The sequence below is a fragment of the Phyllobates terribilis genome, unplaced genomic scaffold, assembly GCF_046119375.1.
Source record: "Phyllobates terribilis strain yellow unplaced genomic scaffold, ASM4611937v1 Scaffold_5__5_contigs__length_657084704, whole genome shotgun sequence".
NCBI classification, from domain to species: Eukaryota; Metazoa; Chordata; class Amphibia; order Anura; family Dendrobatidae; genus Phyllobates; species Phyllobates terribilis.
In genome coordinates, this window is record NW_027362765.1 from 109,973,266 (window position 1) to 109,991,074 (window position 17,809).

The 17,809-nt window shown below is 42.6% G+C and overlaps 1 long non-coding RNA gene across 1 annotated transcript in view; it reads left to right on the plus strand.

Annotated features, from left to right (window-relative positions):
* Nucleotides 1-7,540, plus strand: part of LOC141270910 (uncharacterized) — a 67,282-nt gene extending 59,742 nt beyond the window's left edge. Inside the window, exon 4 of the long non-coding RNA XR_012321758.1 lies at nucleotides 6,926-7,540. This is a non-coding gene — a long non-coding RNA (uncharacterized lncRNA). The remainder of the gene's footprint in view (nucleotides 1-6,925) is intronic.
* Nucleotides 7,541-17,809: the final 10,269 nt, after the last annotated feature.

Here is a 17,809-nt window from a genome sequence, read left to right on the forward strand (position 1 = left end):
AAGACTAGATTACACCCTTAAGTAATTAATGTTTTGTGGATTTCTTCTTGGCTGGGCATTGTGGCAGATGTGGCTGACAGTTCTGTGTTTTGGGGGAAGTCTTCTTGAGTTCCCAGCACTTTGTTCAATGATGAAGCGGAGTTCTGTCAGTGTTTCCAGCCTCCTCCTCCTCCCCCTGATGATGATGGTGACCTGCAGCACAAAGAGCCTGCAAAGAACAATCTCAATACACAACACTCATATCCAGAACTGCAGGAAACGTCTCCAATGACACAAAATCTGTTCGGCTGCAACATTATGAAATGCACAAGTTGTTACATAAGAAATCTTGTCCAAAAACACATCTATGAGTTAACTTAATAAATCTGCAGCATATATACTATGGCACATGTCTACTGAACATCTACTGAGAATACCATTGTGCCTCCGGAATTAAATAATAATATAATAATAGTACAGTAAGCATGCACATATTTGTAAAGGTGTCACTAAAATAGAAGGGACCCTGTAGAAAACCAAGCAATGTCCTCTCCTCAATCACCCACTTTATTGACTGTAAATAATGCTAACAAGGATAAATAGCTGTAGCAGTTCTACACCAAGGAGAATCTGCATAGTAGTGCTAGGTAAATGAAAGCCACCACTGAAAGGAATAGCATCCTTGCACCTGATTGGTCCCATAGGCTTCTAAAGACTTAGGAGTTGATGTGTCTTTAGTTACACCCATTGATCAGGACATATACATGCAAAGTTATACCATGCAAACCTTCATATAATAATAATACAACCAGGTATATTTTTACATGATGATTATTAACCCCTTAAAGGGAATCTATCAGCAGGTTCCCCCCTCAAACTATGAATATCCCCATATAGCTATTTCAAAGACAAGTCCACAAATACCTTTACATTGCAAGTCCAGTCCTCTCCTCCATTACTGAGCTTCTGAATGGATAAGCAAATGAAACTGAAGTGCTTTTGGTGCATGGAAGCTCTTCTCACCTAGGGCAACCTCCTCCTGCCTTACTCACTGCTCCTTTGCTTGAAGTAACACACACCACAGGCCTTGATACAGTTGGATCCTGGTTGTACCTTTTTGGGGGAAGCCCACCCCACACCCTGCTGTATCACTTTGACCTATATGCAGTGAGCATAGCCTATATGTCTGAAGAAGGGTTTTTCATCTGAAATGTTATGTAATACTGTAATTACCGCTATGTAACAAATGGATATTATATACTATCAATAAATCCTATTTGAAGCATCTCCACCTGCCTTTAGTTCCTTCACTCTGTCTACTATTGGTCTACAGGAATTCAGTGGTTGGCTTCAGAGAAACTAGCACTTGTCACAAGCTAACTGTAATTCGCTGGATTTGCTAACTACCTGTTTGATTATAGCAAAGTAGTTTTCAGACAAGCAGGAGAAGGAGAAATTGAATTTATATTTTCCCTGCAGCCACTTGCTTCCAGTAATTCAGGGAGCAGTTACAGTCACTTCTCACTACACAGTTAGCGCACTGTAACCACTCCTGCACATTGATTGACAGCCTGTTTTGTGTGTTTGTGTATTCTCGCGCACACAATGCAGGCGGTCAATCAATGTGTAGGGGAGCAGTAATAGCCAATCTCACAATATGGTGACTGTACCCACTCCTTGCACAACCCTGATGACTGGAGGCGATCGACTGCAGGGAGAATATGACTTAACTTACTCCCTGTAGTTGCACTTCCAGTAAGCCACTAGGCATGATTTACACGCTACTTAGGCTGCATTCTTACATCCATGTGAAATGTCCAATTATTTTTTTATTGGGTGGCACACACTTATAGAGGTTTACGGATTTATTCACAAATCCATAAAAGTCAATGATCCAGGTGTGAGATCCATGACACCCCGATTTTGAAGATCAAAATAGGATATACTCAATGGGTATGTGTGCTATCTGATAAAAAGCAGACCTTACTCCAACACACCAACTAAAATCCTATATACAGTATAACCCAGTGACTTGTGCAGGATGACAAAATCCACTCTGCTACAATATTTTATAATTTACATAAGCTGTTTTCTAACACAGGGATCTTGCCTTCAAATCCTACCAAGGACAAAATCAGCACAGAGTTTGTATGTTTTACCACAAATTTCCTCCCAGGCTCTTAATGCCCTGATGATTTAAACAGCTTTCTCCAGAATTCTGACGTAAACCTGTTTGAAATGTCGCAACATTTTTGTGCAACTCACCAAATCTGTCGACTTTATCAAAACTGTGCAGAGCTGTGGGCAGCACAGTGGCACAGTGGGTAGCACTGTTGCTGTGCAGCATTGGGGTCCTGGGTTCAAATTCCACCAAGGACAATATCTGCAAGGAGTTTGTATGTTCTCCGCGTGTTTGCGTGGGTTTCCTCCCAAGTTTTCTTGTTTTCTCCCACACTCCAAAGACATACTGATAGGGAATGTAGATTGTGAGCCCCAATGGGAACAGCTATGTTAGTGTATGTAAAGCGTTGTGGAATTCGTGTCATTATATAAGCAAAGCATAATAATATTAAGCTTTGCCAGGAGAGGGCATGGTCATGAAATCCAACAAATCTACAATTGTTCTTCACTACCTGACCGGAGTACACTTCTTACGGTATAGCAGCTGGAAGATGCACCAAATTCATTAATTAGCGTATACTCCTCATCGCACATTTCGGCAAGACTGGTGTGCAGAACGCCAATCTTGATGAATTCGGGCCTAAAGAATTATGGAAAGGGATTTTAGATTGTAAGCTCCATTGAAGACAGTGAATAATGATGTCTGTAAAGTGCTGCAGAATATATTCGTGCCATATAAGCAACAGTAATTAAAGAGGTTGTCCACTACTTTAGCATTGATGACCTATCCTCAGGATCCTCTGCTCTTCATCTGGTCAAACAATCCTACTTTTCCACCCTCATGACTTCACTATCCAACAATCGAAAAATGACTTTTTGAAACCTTAAACTCCCTCCTGAGCCCTAAAGCACAGGCCCCCATTACCAACCTCAGCAGTGAGGATGTGGTCACTTATTTCCTAGAAAAAAATCAACCACATCCATCAGGACAGCTCTGCCCAATCTCCCCAGTGCCTGGATCCCCTTCCCTGCCGCACTTCAAGCTCACTTGCCATCTTTGAGCCTGTTACAGAAGAAGTTACCCAGCTCCTCACTTCTTGGCCTACAACCTGCAAATGTGACCCCATTCCTTCACGCCTCCTGCAGTCTCTCTCTTCGGTGGTCACTCACCTGACTAAAATATTTTACCTCTCTTTCTTCAGGTATCTTTCCTTCCTCATTTAAACATGCCATCATAACCCCTTTACTTAAAAAGCCATGCCTGGACCAGGATGGCACTGCTAACTACAGACCTGTCTCTAATCTTCCTTTCATCTCTAAACTCCTGGAACGCTTGGTCCAATCCCGTTTAATCCACTATCTCTCAGATAACTCTCTTCTTGACCCTCTACAATCTGGTTTCCGCTTTTTACACTCCACTGAAACTGCTCTCACTAAAGTCTCTAATGATCTACTAACAGCTAAATTCAAAGGTCCCTGCTCCCTGCTGATTCTCCTGGATCTCTCTGCCACATTTGACACTGTGGCTCACCAGCTCCTCCTCCCTATGCTCTGCTCTATAGGCCTCAAGGAAACCTCCCTCTCCTGGTTCTCCTCCTACCTCTCTGACCGCTCCTTCAGTATCTTTTGCCGGCTCATCTTCCTCTCCTCGTCCCCTTACTGTCGGGGTTCCGCAGGGCTCAGTCTTAGGCCCCCTCCTCTTCTCTCTATACACTGCCCCTATTGGACAAACAATCAGCAGATTTGGGTTCCAGTATCATCTCTATGCTGATGACACTCAATTATACACTTCTTCTCCTGACATCACCCCTACTCTAATACAAAATACCAAGGATTGTTTGTCTGCTGTCCCTAACATCATGTCCTTCCTCTATCTTAAACTGAATCTCTCCAAAACTGAACTTCTTGTGTCTCTCCCCTCTACTAACCTAACTCTACCTAACATTGAAATTATCTTTGAGGGTTCAACCATAATTCCCAAGCAGCACGCCCGTTGCCTTGGGGTCATATTTGACACTAAACTTTCCTTTATTCCCTATATCCGATCACTCACTCATTCTTGTCACCTGCATCTTAAAAACATCTCCAGAATTCGACCTTTTCTCACCTTTGAAACTGCTAAAACTCTTACTGTCACTCTTATTCACTCTCGTTTGGACTACTGCAACTCTTCTGAATGGTCTCCCCCTTACCAAACTTTCTCCTCTCCTATCCGTCCTGAATGCAGCAGCCAGGGTCGTATTTCTGTCCAGCAGCTTCACTGATGCCTCCATCTTGTGCCAGTCATTACACTGGTTACCATTTTCTACAGGGTCCAATATAAACTCAACGCTCTCACCCACAAAGCTCTTCTATCATCTCTGTTTATCGCCCTACACGTGCCCTCCGTTCTACAAATGACCTAAGACTAACATTCCCCATAATCCGAACTTCACACCTTCATGTCCTAGACTTCTCTCGTGCTGGGCCAGTTCTCTGGAATGCACTTCCCCAGACAATCCGACTGATAGCCTGAAGACGTGAGGGCTAGGTATGTGCCCACAATGCAGAAATGAAGCAGAAAATTTCTGCAGCATTTCTGCATCTCCCTGGCAGAAAAAACGCATGCAGATTGTGCATGCGTTTTTCCTGCAGAATACATGCGGATCCACATACGGATTCACATGCGTTTCCGCATGCAGATTGACAAGCACTTTCCAGGCGATAGCATCACTTGGAAAGTGCTTGACAACTAGGTCACACTGTATAAATCCATGCAAACAGCATGGATTTATACAGTGTGAACCGTAAAAATTAAAACAAATAAAGCTATACTCACCCCCAATGCCCGGCGTGGCTGCAGCGCTCGTTCCTGTCTGGTTCCTGGATGCCGGCATATCGCGAGACAGAGCGGTGAAGGGCCTGCGGTCACATGACTGTGACGTCACCGCAGGTCCTTCAGCGATGCCGGCATTCAGAGAAAAGCCTTTGGAAAGGTGAGTATAAACTTTATTTGTTATTTTATTCTTTTTTTACAGGTACAATGGTACCCAGGTCTGGATGAGAGTCTTCTCTCCTCCAGAACTGGGTACCATCCGCACATAGAGACGCATAGAAGCCGCTTGTACAAATGTACAGTCGCGGTTTCTATGTGTCTCAATGCAAGTCAATGGCGGGAGTTCCGCTGCGCTTCCACAAAATTAAATGACATGCTGCGGATTTTTGTACGCAGCATAAACGCTGCGGAAAAATCCGCAGCATGTGCATAGAACATGCGGAATCCCCTTGGGGACCATGGGGTGCGGATTACCTAGCGTTTCACAAGCGTTTATACTGCGGAAATTCCGCAGCATAAACGCTTGAAAAACGCTACGTGGGCACCCAGCCTTAAGCACGCTTTAAAAACCCATCTCTTTAAACAAGCCTACCGCTTCAACTCCGTAAGGTCCTAACTAACTTTCCCCTGTCCCCTCCTTCTAAATATTATTCAGAATCTGTTCCCTACTATTTATCTGTCTCCACACCCTCCATGCACACGATAACTGCACTCAATACTTGATTATTGCACTTAAGCATACTGGCTGATGATCGGATCATGCAGCTTTATATGAAAATCCCTATTTATTATAATTGCCAGACCTGAAATAAAAAGCACTTTTCACCTATTGTGTCCCCCCTATTCCCTTGTAGATTGTAAGCTTGCGAGCAGGGACCTCACTCCTAATATAACTGTTTAAACTGTCTTACCTTGTATTGAATTTATTGTCTGTACATGTCCCTGCTGTAAGGCAGTGACCGGGATCGTATACGAGGGATGTTATATATCCCCCAGAGTGTGTACAGAGACCTTTTAAATCCATTGGAGTGCATTGCAGTCACAAACTCACCTGCGGCTGCAGTGCAGGAATGAAGGTGAGCATTGACCTGGTGAGGCTATCTGGCTAAGACAGATTAGTAAAACCCGGCAGGGCCTTCATTTCTTGGAGGAGGCTACGGGAAGGCACTGGGGTGGCCTCCTCCCTCCAACCCAGGTTTTCCAGTGGCTCTTGCCACAGGTCCTTTAAAAACCCTGCACTAAGGATTAGTGTTGTTCAGTGTTGGGACCTGCTAGTAACATAGCAGGAAAGCTTGGTGGGCCTGTGAGCAGCTGAACTCACGCCTGGGAAGGCTCTGCACCCGTCAGGCTCTGAGCGGCCCGACGCGGCCATTGCCAATGGATGTTTAATGTCTCATGTTAACCCGGCTGCGAACCGGAGGACTTTTCTGTTTACCCGTGAGTTGCTGAATAAAGCTGGTTTATGTTGGACTTGCTTGGGTCACTGCCTCAGTTACTGCACGGTGTGAATACCGCCGCCTTACACCGCTTAATTGTAAAGTGCTGTGGAATATGTTGGCACTATATAAATAAAAATTATTATTATCAATATCTGATCGGTCAGGGTCTGACACCCGGCACTCCTGCCAATCAGGTGTTATCTGTGTCTATGGCCGCGGCCGTAAGTACTCACTTTCGTAGCCGCCCCGTCCACTGATAGTGACGCCACTGGATATTAAACATCCTCCTCCTATTGATTTGAATAGGAGGCAGATGTGTAGTACCAAGCGTTGTCCCCTATCAGCTCTGCAAGTGAGTACTTCCGGCCGGCGGCCGCCGACATAGATAACAGCTGATCGGCAGGGTGCCGGGTGTGGGACCCTGACCGATCAGACATTGATGACTTATCCTTAGGATGGGTCATCAGTGTAAAAGTAGTGGACAACCTCTTTAATATTCATAATGTTTTGAATATGATCATACAAAGCCCAGACATATGCAACGTTACCGTTATCTTTTTTTTTTCTACAGGAAGTGAAATCTCATGGCCCTCACATGCACCGACCCCTGAACGTCCATACACACAGCAGAACTACCCTGATTTTCACACTAAAGCAATAATCATGTTAACCACCGGCAGCGACCTCATAGCAGAAGATCATTTCTTAAATAGTCAAGTGGGACAATGGCTTCCTTTGTAGAGAAATAACCCAAGGAAGATCTTGTGCTTTAGGTTCTCTTTGATCAGTAAATACACGAGAGCTTACATTTCCCATCCCCCAACTAGCAAGAATTTGCTTCACTCCTTGCTATCTAACCAGCACACATCCAACCGATTTTCTGCCGTCTACTACACAAACAAGTTTTCTTGGTTTGTTCTATACACAGAAGGAATCATATGATGAGGGTCAGACAAACATAGGCTTTAGATTGTTAATGATAATTTTAAGGATAAAGCAGTATCCTGGTTTATACACCAAATGTATCCAAATAGCTAACATGCACCCAAAAGCTTCTGCTACCTCAGGCTGGAAAACGTCTGTACACCCTTTTTTGCTGCATGTAAGAAAGGAGTCTATACTCCACACTGTAAGAAAGGCATACTGCGTGTGCAACAGATGTCTTTGTATTCCTATACGATGCTATGTCAGAGATGCAGCAACAAATCCTCCCGTCCTATACCTTAGACACAGTGTGGAAGCAGCCAGAGATGAATGCACGCATTTCTATAGCATCGCACGCAATAACAAATGCACAAAAAAAAAGGCAACATGCAGTCCTCAAATGTACAGTGATAATATACGCTGCTGTGTAAGAATTAATCCCATATTGGTACAATTACTGATAAGCTGAAAAAAGGATATGGACAGCACCTCCAAAAAAATCATATTTTGATATAATGCCATTTAGCAAAAATATATATAACTGAACATGAGGCTCTTATTTTAACCTAATGAACAGGCTGTATGAAGCCCACTGCCACGTCACGGCGAACCTCTCAGTAGGTCCTAACTTTTTACGGCCTTAAGAGAGCAGCGGTAATGCACCAGCAGGGCGGGCGCCCTGGTGCCTTACATCACCCATGCCATGTTGCAAGACTGAGTCCCCATGACTCCAGGCCGCACCGCACCACAAGCACAAAACCACAGCAAGGCTATGTTCACACATTGTGTTTTTGCTGCATTTTTTTCCCCAGGCAAAACCTGCTCTCTTAGCAGTAAAGAAGCTGTTTTTTTTGCTGCACGTTTGCTGCATTTTTTTTAAAGGGATTTTTATTGTCTCTTGTGCATGTTGATAAAGTTTAATACCCCCCCAAAAAATACATGATGCAACTTCCTTAGGTTTTTGCACCAAAAATGCAGCAAAACCTGATACCTGTGTTTTTGCACTTACTCGTTGCTTTCTGTGAGTGAAAAACGCTGAAGGAAGTGACATGCTTAGGTTTCCAAAAACGCAGCAGATTTACAAATCAGTCAGGAAGAAAAAACACAATGTATGTGCATGAGATCTCTGAAATGTCATAGCTTTTGCTGGTATTTTAAAATGCAGCTTAAAATTTGCATAAAAAAAACGCAACGTGTGAACATAGCCCAACAATGACTGCCACACAGCACCGACACCAAGTGAAAGGAGTCATGAAACTCACCTTCCACAAGCTCTCAGACTGTGAATTGAGAGCAAAAATAGGCAGAACCCCTCTTGCAGTCTCCTGCTAATTAAAAACGCCTGAGCCAAATGGGAGGAGTGCTGATCCAAGTAAAGGGATAGAGCATGCAATATGCTGAGAAAAGGACATGGACCGCACATGCAAAAAATCATACATTAATCTAATGCCGCTTGGCAAAAATATACATAACTGAACATGAAGTTCTTAATTTAACATTCTGATCAGACTTTATGAAGCCCACTGCAACTTTACGGCCACGTTACTGATATTACTAGTACATGTGACGCTGAGCCACTTCACACGGCCAGGCCGTGAGATGGGATAGTCAAGGAGTCCGAAGTCAAAGCCAGGAGGGTACGTCATAAACAGAGGGAAGAGGCAAAGGTGTAGTCAGGTAACTTTCTGTAGATCAGAATACCAGGAGGAATGCAGATCAGAGCAGAAGGGGTTAAACAGAGGGATGGTCAGAACAAGGTCCAAGGTCAGGCAACAGAAGATCAATAAACAGAACCCAAGGCACAGAGAACAAACCACACACTAGCTGAATGTACCTCTGGCAGAGATCTGGGGGAAACTGCTCAGTTAAGTAGCCAGGCATTCAACTGGAATAATGAACACCTGAAGATAGCCAATGCCTCCCAGTCTCAGGTTGGACAGCCGAGCTGTCAATCACCACACTGACAGCTATTGCACGCCCCTGTACCAGATTGGATGGTTGAGCTGTCAGTAACTGCATCCCAGACACAGTGAGGGGTGGAACTGTGACAGTACAGCTGTAAAAAAAAAAAAAAAAAATAGAATAACTTTTTCATGATTTTGGGAGTTCAAGGGTCAATTGCAAACTATTGTTCACGCTGAGGAGCGACTGACTGTACTGCTCCTCAATGTTATGCCAGGAAATGCAAAAAAATTTACAGACCCTCATGATAAATAATACTTCATGTCACATAGCTAAGAACCTCCAGAGACATTTACATCCATATGTGTGACTGGATGCGCCATTTCTGGGGCGGCTGACGGCTGGTGTTTCTAGCCTGGGAGGGGGCCAATATTCATGGCACCCTTCCTGGGCTATTAATATCAGCCCCCAGCTGTCTGCCTAGCCTTTGCTAGCTATTAAAATAGGGGGGACTTGTCATTTTTTTTGGAGGTTCCCCATTTTAATAGCTAGTAAAGGCAAGGTATTCAGCTGGGGGCTGATATTTGTAGCCTGGGAAGCTCCGTGGGTATTACCCCCTTCCCGTGCTTCAAACATCTGCCCCAGCCATCTGCTTAACCTCCGCTAGAGACTAAAATTACGGGGAACCCCACGCCAACTTTTTTTTTAAATAAATCCTTTATTTTAACACTAAATGACAAGTACAGTAATCAACACTGTCACTGTACTTCTTATATATGTGACTGACATGTTTCTATGTGTCTAATCTATGTGTGATGCTCTATTCTTTCTATTCTAAATTGTCGGGTACCGCTGCTGAATTGCCGGCCGGCTTTTTTAAAGAGACGGTGCATGAAAACACTATTATTTTTTTTAATAAATCCTTTAACACTAAATGACAAGTACAGTAAGCAACACTGTCACTGTACTTCTTATATATGTGACTGACATGTTTCTATCTATCTAATCTATGTGTGATGTTCTATTCTTTCTGTTGTAAATTGTCGGGTACCGGTGTATGCCGCTGCTGAATGGCCGGCCGGCTTTTTTAAAAAGACGGTGCATGAAAACACTATTATTTTTTTTAATAAATCCTTTAACACTAAATGACAAGTACAGTAAGCTGAGCGCTGCCATCCAGCTTGTCATCCTTCAGAGACACTGCAGAGCGCAGGCATTATGGGAACTTCCGATTCCGGTATTCGATATTCTAAAAGTATCGGAACTCAGTATCGGAACTCCAATACCGCGAATATCGGTCGATACCCGATATTTCAGTATCGGATTGCTCAACACTAGCCGGGAAGCAATATTCAGATACGTGGGCAGCGCCAGCATTGACTGAATGTGGCGCCGCCCCTGACTGAAAACGAGCAGGTAGGACAAAGTATATAAAATGTTATAAAATCATTATAATACCACCAATTTTAATGAAAAAAGCTTGTTCGTGATGCACATTGCATCACTAACAAAGCAATGGGGGCAGTGTAGATAGTAGATGGGACATGACGGTTCCCTTTAAACTCCTGGTTTGCTTTTGCAGTATGTTTAGTTAGTGCATAGGCTTTATGAGTCTAGGAGTCCCACTACCTAACAATTTTAACCGCTTCCCGACTGCCCACTGTACATAAACGTCGGCGCTTGCTGGGCTCTGTGCAGCGCCGATGTTTATAAACGGTCGGTGGTCCCGCAACCCTCAGGACCCCCAATGATGTTAACCCTTTGCTATCTTCTATATGCCGCGATCTATAGTGATCGCGGCATTTAGAAGATAGTGAGAGGAGAGGGGGTCGTCCAGTTACCTCTCCGATGGCCCCCTGATGTCTGAGAGAACCTGCCGTTGTCATGGCAGCCGGAGGTCACATGACCGCCTCCGGGTCTGCCATGTACGGTGTCCTGCAAGACTCAGCCTGCAGCTGATTCTAGCAGGAGATGATGACAGTGTAAAACTGTCAGCTGAGCTCTCATGCAATGCAATACATGTCTATTGCATTGCATGAGAACAGGGATTAGAAAAATAAAAATTAATGTCCCATACAGGGACTAAGTAAAAATGTAAAAAAAAAGTCTAAAAAATGTTTTCAAACTGTTAAAAAAAAATAAATCACAAAATAAATAAAAATAAATAAATAAAATATTAAACCAATAAATCCGTATATTTATGCAAAAACAAAAAAAGTACACATATTTGGTATCGCCGCGTCCGAAACAACACGATCTATAAAACTGTCACACTAATTAACTCCTTCTGTGCACACCGTAAAAAAATAAAATAAAAAACGGAGCAAAAAAAAAAACTATGCTTTTTCATCATATCACTAAACAAAAAGTGGAATAAAATGCGATCAAAAATCAAAATGGAAATAAAAATGGTACCACTGAAAGCGTCATCTTGTTCCGCAAAAAAAAAGCCGCCATATAGCTCCATCAGCCGAAAAATAAAAAAGTTATAGCTCTCAGAATAAAGCAATGTAAAAAAAAATATTATTTCTATAAAATTGTTTGGTGTAAAAACATAAAAAAAAAATATACAGTAAGTGTAGTATCGCTGTAAACGTACTGACCCGAAGAATAACGCCGCCTTATCACTTTTACCACACGCAGAACGGCATAAAAAAAAACTCAAAAAACAATTCCAGAATTGTTGTTTTTTGTTCATTTTACCTCCCAAAAAACGGAATAGAAAGCGATCAAAAAATGTCACGTAGGCAAAAATGGTACCGATAAAAATGTCAACTCGTCCCGCAAAAAACAAGCCCTCGCATGACTCTGTCGGCCGAAATATGGAAAAATTATAGCTCTCAAAATATGGCGATGCAAAAACTAGATTTTGCAAAAAAAAGCGTCTTTTAGTGTGTCCATCATAAAAACCCGATATAAATCTGGTATCGCTGTAATCGCACCGATCCGAAGAATAAAGTAATCTTATCAGTTATACCACACGAGGAACAGCGTAAAAAATAAATAAAATAAAAACAATTTTTTACCTGCTACTGATTTGTTTATTATGTCTCCCAAAGATCGCAGTATGGCTCTGCGCTGAGCACTTACACCAGAGTTTCCGTGTAAATCTCTGAAATACGTGATTCAGACGGAACCCATGACGGAACATTCCCTGTAATGAGAAATTGCACAACAAATTTCATGGTGCAATTTCTCCTGTTACCCTTATGATAATGCGAAATTAGGGGATGAAAAACATTTTTTGTGGGAAAAATGTGAAAATTGTATTTTTACGCCTCAATAATACAAACTTCTGTGAAGCACGTGAGGGTGCAAAGTGTTCACCACACATCTAGATAAGTTCCCTACAGGGTCTAGTTTCCAAAATGGTGTCACTTGTGGGGGGTTTCCACCGTTTAGGCACATCAGGGGCTCTCCAAACTCAACATGGCGTCCACTAATTATTCAAGCAAATTTTACATTCAAACAGTCAAATGACGCTCCTTCCCTTCCGAACCCTGCCGTGCGCCCAAACAGTGGTTTTCCTCCACATATGGGGTATCAGCTTACTCCGGAAAAACTGCACAACAAATTTCATGGTGCAATTTCTCCTGTTACCCTTATGATAATGCAAAATTAAGGGATGAAAAATGTTTTTGTGGGAAAAATATGAAATTTTTTTTTTTTTACAGCTCAATATTATAAACTTCTGTGAAGCACCTAGGGGTTCAAGGTGCTCACCACACATCTAGATAAGTTTCCTAAGGGGTCTAGTTTCCAAAATGGTGTCACTTGTCGGGGGTTTACACTTTAGGCTCATCAGGAGCTCTCCAAACGCAACATGGCGTCTGCTAATTATTCAAACAAATTTTACATTCAAAAAGTCTAATGGCGCTCCTTCCCTTCCGAACCCTGCAGTGCGCCCAAACAGTGGTTTTCCCTCACATATGGGGTATCAGCGTGCTCAGGAGAAATTGCACTACAAGTTGTGTAGTCCATTTTTTCCTGTTACCCTTGTGAAAATTAAAAAATTGTGTCTAAAGTAACATTTTTTTGAAAAAAAGTTAAATGTTCATTGTTTTCTTCCACATTCCAAAAATTCCCGTGAAGCACCTGAAGGGTTAATAAACTTCTTGAATGTGGTTTTGAGCACCTTGAGGGGTGCAGTTTTTAGAATGGTGTCAATTTTGCGTATTTTCTGTCATAAAGGCCCCACAAAGTCACTTCAAATAAGATGTGGTCCCTAAAAAAAATGTTTTTTGCAAATTTTGTTGGAAAAATGAGAAATCGCTGGTCAACTTTTAACCCTTAGAACTTCCTAACAAAAACAAGTTGGTTACAAAATTGTGCTGATGTAAAGTAGACATGTGGGAAATGTTATTTATTAACTATTTTGTGTGACATATCTCTCTGATTTAAGGGCATGAAAATTGCAAAATTTTCGCCAAATTTCAGATTTTTTCACAAATAAACGCAAGTGATATCGAAGAAATTTTACCACTATCATGAAGTACAATATGTCACGAAAAAACAATCTCAGAATCAAGGGAATCAGTGGAAGCGTTCCAGAGTAATTACTTCATAAAGTGACAGTGGTCAGAATTGAAAAAATTGGCCCGGTCACGAAGGCGAAAACAGGCTCTGGCGCAAAGTGGTTAACAGAATGAGTATGAAGCCCTCCTTTATGTCTAATACAGGGTGTATCGGAATCCCTCCTGCTTCTAATTTTTGGCAGTTCTTTTATTTCTCTCATAGGCTTTGTGAGTTTCAGAGTCCCTCCTTCATAAATTAAACAGAATGTGTCAGACTATGTCACACACACCACATGCCCAGATAAGCTAACATTTACCTGTGACTACCGGTGGGTGTAGTTTTATTTCACCCTCTACTATGTCATCTACTGTAGTCATAGGCGACGGGAAAATACGGTGAGAGACGGCTCGGCTATTAAGGGGTGGAGGAGGATTTTTTTTTCTTCTCTTTTTAATTTTGCCTTATATTATTATTATTATAGCGCCATTTATTCCATGGCGCTTTACATGTGGAAAAGAGGTATACATACAAGAACAATTGCAATAATATTGAACAAAACATGACGGCAACTGGTACAGGAGGACCGAGGATCCTGCACACAAGGGCTCACAGTCTACAAGGAATGGGTGAGGATACAGTAGAGGGCAGAGCTGGTCGTGTAGCGGTATGGTGGAGCGAGGGTTACTGCAGGTTGTACTCTTGTCGGAAGAGGTGGGTCTTCAGGTTCTTTTTGAAGGTTTCCACTGTAGGCCAGAGCCTGATATGTTGGGGTAGAGAGTTCCAGAGAAGGGGGGATGCATGGGAGAAATCTGGTACACGATTGTGGAAAGAAGAGATAAGTGGGGAGTAGAGCAGGAGATCTTGTGAGGATCGGAGGTTGCGTGCAGGTAAGTACCGGGAGACTAGGTCACAGATGTATGGAGGAGACAGGTTGTGGATGGCTTTGTATGCCATAGTTAGGGTTTTGAACTGGAGTCTCTGGGCAATGGGGAGCTAGTGAAGGGATTGACAGAGAGGAGAGTTCGGGAATAGCTGGGGGACAGGTGGATTAGTCGAGCAGCAGAGTTTAGGATAGATTGGAGGGGTGCGAGAGTGTTAGAGGGGAGGCCACAGAGCAGGAGGTTGCAGTAGTCAAGGCGGGAGATGATGAGGGCGTGCACTAGTGTTTTTGCAGATTCATGGTGGAGGAATGTGCAGATCCGGGAGATATTTTTGAGTTGGAGTCGGCAGGACATGGAAAGGGCTTGGATATGTGGTTTGAAGGAAAAATCAGAATCAAGGGTAACCCTGAGGCAGCGACCTTGCGGGACTGGGAAGAGTGAACAGCCATTGACGTTAATAGATAAGTTGGGTGGGGGGGGATGAATCAGATGGTGGAAAGATGATGAATTCTGTTTTGTCCATGTTAAGTTTTAGAAATCTAGCAGAGAAGGATGAAACAGCGGACAGACATTGCAGGATTTTCGTTAGTAAGGAGGAGATGTCGGGTCCGGAGAGGTAAATCTGGGTGTCATCAGCACAGAGGTGATACTGAAAGCCGTGAGACTCAATGAGCTGTACCAGGCCAAAGGTGTAGATGGAGAAGAGGAGGGGTCCTAGGACTGAACCTTGGGGGACACCGACAGATAGAGGGAGATATGAGGAGATTGTGTGTGAGTGGGAGACACTGAATGTCCGGTCTGTTAGGTATGAGTAGATCCAAGATAGGGCCTAGTTTGTGATGCCAATTTATGTACAAATCATTATACAGGAAAGAATGTTTCCTAACATTTCTTCCTGTAAAATCCATTTTAACTTCGGTTTTGTATGTTTTATTGTCAGTCCGTTAAGTGGAGTAATGCTCTGACAACATTGTTCCCAGGAGCGACCTGAGAGTCAGAGATGCTTCCAGGGGTCTTCCCCATGCTGTTCCCATTCCTTCTGAGCATTGTTTCCATCCATTTTAGTTCTCGGTCATCACTAACTTGCGCAAAAAGAATTAATGCTGTCATGAATTCAAAGGATACTTCAACAAAGTGTCAGTTTTAGGGCTCGCTCACACTTATGTATAACACAGCCGAGTGCTATGCAATGCAACCCAATATTATACTATATTTTAATTGTCAATGTTATGCTTGTGTTAGTAAATATAATTTTATATATAAATCAAAATAAATGTTATTATTTTCTGTCCACCTACTTTTGGACCAACCTGTATAGCACTCAACCCAATATTATACTATGGAGAAGTGCAGATCTGCGATTATTTTCTCATGACGATTTGAAATGAGAAAACAATCACAGCATGCTGCGAGTGGCAGCGAGACTCAGCTCACACGCACCCATACAAGTCTATGGGTGCGTGTGAAACATTGGACTGCACTTGGATGTCATCTGAGTTCAGTGCGATTACCGCGAACACAGGCAATGGAGAAGATTACTTTGTCTGTCTTCCCGCACCTGTGCTCCAAATCTTTCATGCGAGAGAATCAGAACGCAGTAAACTAACCCTCGGCAAACTCTGACAGAGTTTGATAATAATATAATAATTTTTATTTATATAGCGCCAACAAATTCCGCAGCACTTTACAATTAAGCGGGGTTTGATCCGAGACTATATGCATAATCGGCCCCAATTCTATCGCATGAGAGAATCGACGGTCTCATGACCCCGGCCTAAGGTGTGAATATTTATGCAACCAAATTATTTTAGTTGTTTAGTATTTCTTTTTCTACCCGAAAATATTTCAGTTTAGTTTTCAATAGAATTGTACAGATTATGGGAGACATTAAAGTGGAAAAAGTTCTGAAACTATTCTTCTTTGCATGAATTTTTACGTGACAAAAACCTGGCATTTTAACAGGGGTGTGCAGACTTTTATATTCATTGTAACTCTAAACTCTGCTCATTATGTTATGTAATGCCAAACCCTGCTCTATAACTATACATAGCACCAGACTCTGCGCCATAACTGGATATATCTCCAGACTTTGATATACAGAAGAACTAATTCTTGACATACAGTGGGGAAAATAAGTATTTGATACACTGCCGATTTTGCAAGTTTTCCCACCTACAAAGAAAGGAGAGGTCTGTAATTCTTATTGTAGGTACACTTCAACTGTGAGAGACAAAATCTAAAAAAAATCCAGAAAATAACATTGTATGACTTTTACATAATTCATTTGCATTTTATTGCATGAAATAAGTATTTAATCACCTACCAACCAGCAAGAATTCTGGCTTTCACAGACCTGTTAGTTTTTCTTTAAGAAGCTCTCCTATTCTGCACTCATTACCTCTTTTAGTTGTACCTGTTTGAACTTGTTACCTGTATAAAAGACACCTGTCCACACACTCAATCACACTCCAACCTCTCCACCATGGCCAAGACCAAAGAGCTGTCTAAGGACATCAGGTACAAAATTGTAGACCTGCACAAGGATGGGATGGGCTACAGGGTAATAGCCAAGCAGCTTGGTGAGAAGGCAACAACTGTTGACACAATTATTAGGAAATGGAAGAAACACAAGATGACTGACAATCTTCCTCGGTCGTGGTCTACATGCAAAATCTCGCCTCATGGGGTAAGGAGGATTCTGAGATGGGTGAGGAATCAGCCCAGAACTACACAGGAGGACCTGGTCAACAGCCTAAAGAGAGCTGACACCACAGTCTCAAACGTTACCATTAATAACACATTATGCCTAACACTACGCCGTCATGGATTAAAATCCTGCAGGGCATGCAAGGTCCACATGTCCAGGCCCGTTTGAAGTTCACCAATGACCATCTGGATGATCCCAAAGAGGCATGGGAGAAGGTCATGTGGTCAGATGAGACCAAAATATAACTTTTTGGTATCAACTCCACACGCCATGTTTGGAGAAAGAAGAAGGATGAGTACAACCCCAAGAACACAGTCCTAACCTTGAAGCATGGTGGGGGAAGCATTATACTTTGGGGGTGCTTTTCTGTAAAAAGGACAGGACGACTGCACCGTATTGAAGGAAGGGTGGATGGAGTCAGGTATCCCGAGATTTTGGTCAACAACCTCCTGCCCTCAGTAAGATCATTGAAGATGAGTCATGGCTGGGTCTTCCAGCATGACAATGACCCGAAACACACAGCCAG